The 9861-nt window shown below is 40.3% G+C and overlaps 1 non-coding gene across 1 annotated transcript; it reads right to left on the bottom strand.

The window, feature by feature from the left end:
• Positions 1-375: 375 nt before the first annotated feature.
• LOC133828335 (small nucleolar RNA R71) lies at positions 376-482 on the bottom strand. The gene has a single exon (XR_009890961.1). It is a non-coding gene; the product is annotated as a small nucleolar RNA R71 (small nucleolar RNA).
• Between the last annotated feature and the right edge of the window lie 9379 nt (positions 483-9861).

Here is a 9861-nt window from a genome sequence, read left to right as displayed (position 1 = left end):
CGCAATGATGACATCCAACCAAGAACTCTCAATGACTACCTCCATCCCACTCGCACTTCCACACCTTCATGCATTATCTTCCCTCCTAATATGCCCGCATTAGACTTTAAACCTGGCATGATTCAACTCTTGCCTACATTTCATGGAATGGAAAACGAAAGCCCATACGTGCATATAAGAGAATTCGAGGAGGTGGTAGCCACGTTCTATAACCGAGCCGAAAATGCTGATGCTGTGCGACTGAAGTTCTTCCCTTTCTCCTTAAAGGACAAAGCTAAAAGCTGGTTGTACTCTTTGAGACCTAGGTCAATTGGAACATGGGAGGAGATGACCAAATCTTTCTTTCTGAAACACTTCCCCAGCCATAAGACCAACAGTCTAAAATGACAGATTTCCACATTTTCCCAAAAGGACAATGAAACGTTCTATCAAGTCTGGGTAAGATTCAAAGATCTGTTAAATCAGTGCCCGCACTATGGCTATGAGAACTGGCATTTGGTAAGTTACTTCTATGAAGGCCTCACTATTCGTGAGCGCCAGTTTGTAGAAATGCTATGCAATGGTGAATTCCTCGAAAAAGAGCCAGACGATGCTCTTGAATATCTCGAAGAAACTGCGAAAAAGTCTCACACCTGGACAGGTCCAAGTGCTACTGACAGCACCAACCGACACAAATCATCTGGAATCTATCAACTTCGAGAAGAGGATAGTGTTAAGGCCCAACTCGAAGCTTTGAAAAAGCAGTTTGAGGTCTTAATGACAAAGAGTGGCCAAAAATCGCATATGATCACTCAAGCGGAACCACAAGAACCTTGCTTTGTTTGTGGAGGGACGGAGCACTTAGCTAAGAACTGCTTAGCTTTGAATGAAATGAGGGGGGTTTATGAGGAGCAATGCAATGCCTTAGGGGCATATAACAAGCCATTCTCCCATACGTACAACCCTAGTTGGAGAAACCACCCAAATTTCAGTTGGAGAGATTCCAACCAAGCTCAATCGTCTGGAGGCCAATGGAGGAATGAGCAACAAGTTCTACCATCAAAGGCGTATGCTGCACCTCAATACAATGCTCATCCACAACGAAATTCTCTCGAGAACACTATTCATGCATTCATGGAGGAACAATCCAAACTGAATCGCCAAATGATGGAAGAAATCAAGGAAATGAAATGTCAATTCTCAAAATTGACTGAATCCTTGGCCATTCCGGAAAAAGGGAAACTTCCTTCCCAACCGAAATTCAATGTTCAAGGCCAACACATGGCCCAATCTTCAAATTCAAATGATAAACATCAAGGAAGTGAATGCCATCACGACGAGAAGCGGTAAAACTTTGCCAGACCCACCCAAAAAATCCAACTCTCCCAGTATTCCAAAAGTCACTTCCGAAAATCCACCACTCAATGCCACTCCAAAGATACCATTTCCCCAGGCTTTGAAACCTGCTGGGAAACTTCCTGATAACCGAGCTGAACTCCTTGAGCACTTGACACAAGTGAAGATTAATCTTCCTTTGCTTCACATCATTAAACAAGTGCCTGCTTATGCCAAAATCATCAAGGATCTTTGTACTGCAAAAAAGAAGCACCACGTCAAGAAGACTGCTTTCTTGACCGAGCAAGTGAGTGCGGTGATTGAACAAAAGGCACCGCCGAAATACAAAGATCCCGGTTGTCCCACCGTTTCTTGCCAAATTGGGACCCATGAAGTCAACCAAGCCTTACTTGATCTTGGCGCGAGTGTCAATCTCATGCCCTATTCTGTATACTCGCAACTCGGTCTTGGAGAAATGAAACCAATATCTGTTGTACTACAGCTTGCTGATCGTTCCACCAAAAAGCCTAGGGGTATCGTTGAGGATGTATTGGTTCAAATTGAAAAATTCTATTACCCCGTGGATTTTCTAATTCTTGATACCCAATCTGTGGTGAACATGGAGTCTAAAATTCCTATTATCCTCGGCAGACCATTCCTTGCTACTGCAAATGCTTTGATCAATTGTCGGAATGGTCTCATGAAGATATCGTTTGGAAACATGACTCTTGAAGTCAATATCTTCCACATCGGGAAACAACCCCGAGAAGATGATGAATGCTACCAAACATTCACGATTGACTCTTTAATTCCTGAAGAGGTTCAATTGCGAAACAACTTTGATAATCTTGATGAACTCTTCCTTCTGTCAGACAATGAAAGTCCCATTTCTATTGAGTCTACTCTTGCAATATCAGATTGCATAGACTCACGCCATAGAAGGACTCAGTTTTGGCAACCTCGCTTTGAAGAGCTACCTCGCGAGAGGGCATAGCCGAAAACTTCAGCCGAAGAGGTTCCAACTGTTCAATTGACCCAACTTCTCGAGGGTTTGAAACATGGCTTCTTGGGAGACGGTGAAACCTTTCCAGTTATCATCTCATCCAACCTTCAAAATTCTCAAGAAATGCAGTTACTCGAGCTACTGCGGACGCATAAATCTACGATAGGTTGGACGCTTGCTGATATCAAAGGTATTAGCCCTTTAATTTGCTCTCATCGAATCAATCTAGAGGACGAAGCCATCCCTCGAAGAGACCTTCAGCGGCGACTGAATCCCACGATGAAGGAAGCTGTAAAAAATGAAGTTTTGAAATTGCTAGACGCTGGTATTATTTACCCGGTAGTAGATAGCAAATGGGTCAGTCCTACTCAAGTCGTGCCCAAGAAATCTGGTGTCACCATTATCCAAAACGAAAAAGGGGTCCTTGTCCCCACAAAAACGGTGACGGGGTGGCGCATGTGCATTGATTATAGAAAATTAAATGCCGCCTCCCGCAAAGATCATTTTCCACTCCCATTCATTGATCAAATTCTTGAATGAGTAGCTGGTCATCCTTTCTATTGCTTTCTTGATGGCTACTCTGGCTATTATCAAATTGAGATTGCATTAGAGGACCAAGATAAGACCACTTTCACTTGTCCCTTTGGCACTTTTGCTTTCCGGCGTATGCCATTTGGCTTGTGTATTGCACTAGCTACTTTCCAAAGATGCATGATGAGCATCTTTAGTGACATGATCGAAAAATCAATGGAAGTATTCATGGATGACCTAACTGTTTTTGGAAACTCCTTCGAGACATGTCTTCTTCATCTTGAAGTTGTTTTAAAACGATGCATCGAGAAAGGACTTGTCCTCAATTGGGAGAAATGCCACTTCATGGTATCTTATGGCATAGTCTTAGGCCACATTGTTTCTGAAAAAGGAATTGAGGTTGATCATTCCAAAGTCGACCTTATCTCCAACCTGCCAACTCCTAAGACTGTCAAGGACGTTAGGTCATTTCTTAGTCATGCTGGTTTCTATAGGAGGTTCATACAAAATATTTCAATGATTATCCGTCCGCTAAGCAACCTCCTATCCAAAGATGCCACTTTTGAATGGACACCTAAGTGTGAGGACTCATTCCGAACACTTGTCAATTCGCTCACTTCCGCTCCCATCATTCAGCCACCCGATTGGAGTCTTCCTTTCGAGATCATGTGTGACGCCAGCAACTTTGCAGTGGGAGCTGTGCTAGGACAACAAAGGGAGGGGAAACCTTTTGTTGTCTATTATGCAAGTCGAACTCTCAATAGTGCTCAAATGAACTATTCCACTACTGAAAAAGAGTTGCTTGCCGTTGTCTTTGCTCTTGACAAATTCCACTCTTATTTGATTGGATCACCTATTACAATCTTCATAGATCACTCCGCCCTTAAGTATCTCCTTTCCAAAAAGGATGCTAAGGCGCGATTAATACGGTGGATCCTTCTCTTGCAAGAATTTGACATAACGATCAAAGACAAGAAAGGTGTTGAAAATGTCATCGCGGACCATTTGTCCCGACTTGAATTCAGCGATCCCGCTGACGGTCCACCTATTCCTGATGATTTCCCCGATGAATAATTGCTTTATGTTGCTAAGTTTCCATGGTACGCTCACATTGTAAACTACTTAGTAATAAGTGAACTCCCATCTGAATGGAGTTCACAAGACAAACGCAAATTTCTGGTCGAGGTGCGCAATTTCTTTTGGGATGACCCATACTTATTCAAGTATTGCCCCGACCAAATCATGCGACGATGCATCCACGACGATGAGGTGTCTAGTGTGCTGAATTTTTGCCATAATGATGCTTGTGGTGGTCACTTCTTTGTGAAGAAAACCGCTGCAAAAATCTTACATTGCGGCCTTTATTGGCCCACTTTGTTCAAAGACACCAATGATTTTTGTCATTCTTGTGTAAGGTGCCAAAAGTTAGGATCCTTATCTCGTCGACACATGATGCCCTTGAACCCAATTCTTGTTATCGAAATATTTGATTGTTGGGGGATAGACTTTATGGGACCGTTTCCACCTTCTTTTGGCTACCTTTACATTCTTCTCGCTGTGGATTATGTTTCCAAATGGGTCGAGGCTGTACCATGTCGAACCAATGATAATGCTACAATTGTCAAATTCTTGAAAGAAAATGTGTTATCAAGGTTCGGTACCCCTCGCGCTATCATCAGTGATCAAGGCACTCATTTTTGCAACCGATCCTTTGAGGCTCTTATGCGCAAGTACGGTGTACTTCATAAAGTTGCAAATGCCTATCAACCACAGACTAATGGTCAAGCTGAGTTAGCCAATAGGGAGATTAAACACATTCTGGAAAAGACGGTAAATCTTGACCGCAAAGATTGGTCTACACGTCTTCTAGACGCTCTTTGGGCATACCGCACTATTTTCAAGTCCCCTCTTGGGATGTCTCCCTATCAGCTTGTCTTTGGAAAAGCCTGTCATTTACCTGTCGAGCTCGAGCATAAAGCATACTGGGCTATCGAAGCCCTAAACTTGATCTGAATGCCGCAGGTATCAATCGCAAACTCCAGTTGTCCGAAATTGAGGAGTTGAGAAATGATGGATATGACAATTCCAGGATTTATAAGGAAAAATTGAAAATCACTCACGACAAACAAATCCTGCGAAAACACTTTGAGCCAAATCAAAAAGTGCATCTGTACGACTCTCGCTTGCACTTACATCCCGGTAAACTGCGATCGCGATGGACTGGTCCATTTGTAGTGAAGCAAGTATTTCCCAATGGTTCGGTGGAGGTCGAGGACCCAACCGATGGGAGAATTTTTCAAGTCAATAGCCAAAGACTGAAGCATTACATTGAGCGTGTGAGTCGTGTTGAAGAGGTCCTTCTTAAGGACCCAATCTATACACTCTGAAGTTCTAAATGGTTTATTGTTGTTCTTTATTTTTATATTTCATTATCTTTATTTTTCTGTCTTTCTTTTATTTTTGTATGCTTTCGTTTTTGTATTTTGTTTGTTTTGGGGTATTGTTACCAGGCTATTTTTGCTCTCGCCTCATGGACATGGTCATCATCCAGGTGTTCTCTTTCCTTACCTTTTTCATTGCTTATTCATTTTGACATTGAGGACACTGTCTGATTTTTAGTTGGGGGTGGTGAGCGTGCATTGACTTGCATTTGGTAATTCTTATTGTTACGTCATTAGCATTCATCTAGAAAACATTATTGTCTTGTTGAATTTTTAAGTCAAATTTTCTCAAAATTATCCAAGCATGAGTATAACTTGTTGGTTTGAGTCAGTTCTTACTATGTTTAGCTATTAAGAAGTGATTTTCAGAGTTCTTTTGTGCACTTTCCAAACATATGATAAATAAATTGGTTGTTAACACAAATAGTTGAGAGAAATTTCAAGTTTAAGTTTTTCATTTCTTGGTGAGTTGTGAGAGTTGAGAAAACAACTTTTTGAATTTTTATTGATCATTTGAGTAGGTAAAGTCACATATTTGGAATTTAAAACATGACATTTACCAGAGGGATATTTTCATTTAAGATAAGTCTTTGTAATAAATTTGTTTTCTATTTACTGTATTTGTAATTTCCTTTTTATTTTTGTGTTGTCTCCTGTAAAAAAAAATGAATGAAAAAAAAAAGAAATAAAAAAAGGGAAGAGAACAAAAGAAAATGAAAAAAATAATAGATAAATGAAAAAAAAAAAGAAAAAAAAAAGAGAACAAGAGCAACACTTCCTTCTATTATTTTGTAGTTGTTGAAAAAAAAAACATATTTATATTTCTATTACTATTATTTTGTGTAATTGTATTAAAAAAAATTATTATCATTATAGTTCCTTTTCTTATTTATCATGTCTAATTAGTTGTCATTTTGTTCTTGGAGTTTTCTCATGTAAATCCCAAAGGTTGTTTGTCATTTGAATTCCAATAAGTTGATTTGCCTATCTTGTGATCAATATTTGTTCAAATTGCTTGTCCTAAAAAGTTTATATTTTCTCATTTGAGCGTAAACTGTTACATTTCCAACTCCAAGAGTGTAATCCTTCCCATACAATACTTTCAATGCCCGTGAGGAATTTGGAGTTGAGATTTTTATACTTTTGAGATTTTTCGATACTATTTGTGTTATGACTTGTGATAAAAAGAATATGGTTTGGTGTACACACACACAACTCTGAAATCGCAACTATAGTAGCTTAGATAGTAATTTCTGACTTCTTGCTGATCATTTGAAAATGCTTAGATGATTTTGCTTGGTTTGACTTGATTATTCAACTTGATAATTTTATTTTTCGCTTGAATTGCTAGGGACTAGCAATAAGCTAGTTGGGGGTTGTGATTAGTGCTCAAAAATGCAAATTAATTAGTTTTAAAGTGTAAAATAAATTAAGTTTTAATTAATTTTTTCATGAATTTATTGTAATATATTTTATAATTGAAAATATTAATTTTAATTTAATTTATGTTTAATTTTCAGGAAATAAATTGCATTTGCACACTAAAAAAAATGAAGAATAGAGAAATAGTTAAAACTGAAAAAGAAAATGAAGTGGCATTTTTGAAGAAATGAGGTTCAGCCCATTTGGCCCAAGCCCAAATATGGCCACTGCCATTTTTTTCTTTCCTTGTCCAGCCGCCAGGTGTCATCGCCAGAAGCTGCCACGCGTCCCAGGAAAACCCAGCCGGCCACCCAGCGCGCGCCACGTGTCCAGCTCCCTTCAGCTCCTCATTTAAGCAACTCACGCCCATGTACTCCTTCAGCCTTTGACCATGTACTCCTCCAGCCAGTAGCTTCACTCCAACGTGACCACCAGCCCAATAAAGGCCCAAGCACCAAGCTGCCTCTTCCTAGCCAAAGACCCCACACGGCCCAAAGAGCCCAATCTGAAGCCTTCCCATTAGCCGCCCAGGTGGCACTCCCTCATTGGCTGAAAATGGGTCAAAACCCTCTTGTGTCACCAGCCATATTTTGTGGCTATTGGACTTGTAAAATTGCCATTTTGAGCTTTAAAGCTCATGTTTTTGTGGTATTTTAAAAAGGGCATTTTGTGTAACGACCCAAATTCACTAATAAGGCTTAAGGGCCTTGATTAGTGTGCCTGGAGGGCATAATGGGAATTATGTGTGATTTTAATGATTTAGATGCATGAATATGATTTTAAGCATGTTATATGACTATGTGTATTACGTTATGTGATAATTATGATATGTGAATCGTACCACGTGGGTGTGGTGGTATCAATGTGACGCACGTGCCGAGACGGTCCTAGAAAGCTAGATAATGGTAACTGGTGATTTGGTAACTTGTGTAACTGTTAGTAACCATAGAGAGTAACATGTTTTGTTGGAAAAGTGGTAGAACTGTAAAGTAAGTAAAAGACAAGTGTACCCTTGAGGTTTAGTTAGAAAAGGATATTTGAGGAGGGCTAAAATGGTCTTTTGGCAGTGGTATAGATGTCTTTGGCTGAGGGAAAAGGATATATATGATTCTTTTATGCTAAGTATAACTGAAGTTAAGACTTGGAAGGCTAGAAGGATCAAGAAGGAAAGGGAGAATCAAGAACCTAGAAAGCAAAGTGGAGGAGGAGTTGAACTGTGATCTTTGAGGCTAGTAATGGGCTTAAGGGTGTGGAATCAAGCATATATCAAGGTTTATACTGAGGTAAGGACTTGGTCCCTGTTTTGTTAAGTTCTGAATTTGGTTTTTGAAAGAATTAAAAGATAGCCATGGCTTGCCTTGCATGGAATTCAACTGGTATTTTAAGGTGGAATTCAGCTCAAAGCTTGGATTGGAGGAAGCTCAAGTTGAATTTCTGATTGAGGTAAGGGTATTAAATATGTTGGCCATCTCATAGCTGTTATGGTTTAAGGATTTAGAAGTCTGATTTGTACTTTACTCAAGTTTTGGTTTAAGTGTATGAATCTGAAACTTAAGTGTGAATTCTGAGAATAGTTGTGTAATTGAGTTAGAATATGATGATTATAGGTTGATGTATGGTCTATTTGGGATTTTGAGTTGGTTTTGGGGCTTAGGTAGGAGTTTGGGGTGATTTGGAATGATTTGGGTTCGGGAAAACGCAGGGGAAAAACCCAGATTTCTGGGCTCGCGAAGGAGCGCCGCGGCGCTGTTCTTGTGCGCCGCGGCGCAAGGTTGATTCTGGGCAGAGCAAGTTCTCTGACTTGTTGGGCGCCGCGGCTCAAACTTGCTGGGCGCCGCGGCCCTACAGGGCTGCACCGCAGCGCTAGGCCAATTTCAGAACATGGGATTTTGCAATTTTGAGCCTTTGCTCCGGGGGTTCGGGGGAGGTCTTCGGGGCATTGTTTTAGGGATTTGGGGGATTCCGAGAGTGTGGGATTGGTTCCAGAAAGTAGTTTTGGGATTGATTAGTGACAAAGAATGTTTCATTTGTGTTGTGACTAGGTCTTTGGAGAGGCTCGGGGTAGAGGACCGTGCTCGTGGCTTCGTGGCATCGGAAACTAGTGAATTGAAAGGTAAGAAAACTGCACCCGGTTGAAAGATTGAGATGGGACTAAGTGCTCCCGAAAGTTATATCGTGTCATTGTTGGTATCACGCCATGGGACATGTAAAGGCGGTCTAGGAGTATCGTACATGACTTAAGCGCACAGGGCGCGGATTGGCCACTGAGAGCCAGGAACAATGGGATAACAGAGGGAGCAGCTTGAGGGCGCTAGCCCTGGTTATCGTTTGTGAATTGTGAATGTTATGAACTAAAATGCCTAGTATGTGGAATACTTGATTATATTGGTTGATGATATATCTGGGTTTATGTGATGCAATGTGAGTTATTGACTTGTCTGTTAATTGTTCATGCTCTGTTGTTGTTGTTGTTGTGTTTTCTTGCTGGGCCTTGGCTCACGGGTGCTACGTGGTGCAGGTAAAGGCAAGGGCAAGCTGGACTAAGCCTGAGGTGGAGAGCTCCGAGGTGAAATGTACATAGCCAGCGGTTCGACCGCCACGGTCGAGGAGTGGATCAGGACAGTGATCACCTAACAGCTTATTTTGCCTTAGTATGGCTGGTTAATGTACTTGAACCTTGTAACTTTTGTAAACGGCCTTTAAACTGATATTCTTGGGATCCCGTGTAAATAAACAATGTTTTCTTTTAATGTAAATGTGGCTTTGGAAACCAAAACACTTTAAACCCTAGTTCCTTAATAGTTTCAATAACACGATTTTATTTAAATGACTTGGTTAGCAAGTCTGGCACTTTATAAACACACAGTGTAACGGTCTTGGCTATCCAGGGCGTTACATTTTGACTACACACAAAAATAGCTAGGGTAATATTAATAATAAGATTTGATTTTTCAAAATCATATTTTATTATTAATATTTCAGATTTATTTTGTAAACCCCATTTTGTTGTTTAGTTTCTTTTTAGTCTTTTTCTCCATCTATAAATAGGGACATTTTCTTCACATTTGGGATATAATTTTTGGAGTAGAGAAACTATAGCAAAATTTCCACTCACTTTCTTCTCATATTTTCTTCTTAGAATTTTGTGAG

This window comes from Humulus lupulus, chromosome 3, assembly GCF_963169125.1.
Source record: "Humulus lupulus chromosome 3, drHumLupu1.1, whole genome shotgun sequence".
Classification (NCBI taxonomy): Eukaryota; Viridiplantae; Streptophyta; class Magnoliopsida; order Rosales; family Cannabaceae; genus Humulus; species Humulus lupulus.
This window is presented reverse-complemented; position numbering and strand designations above follow the sequence as displayed.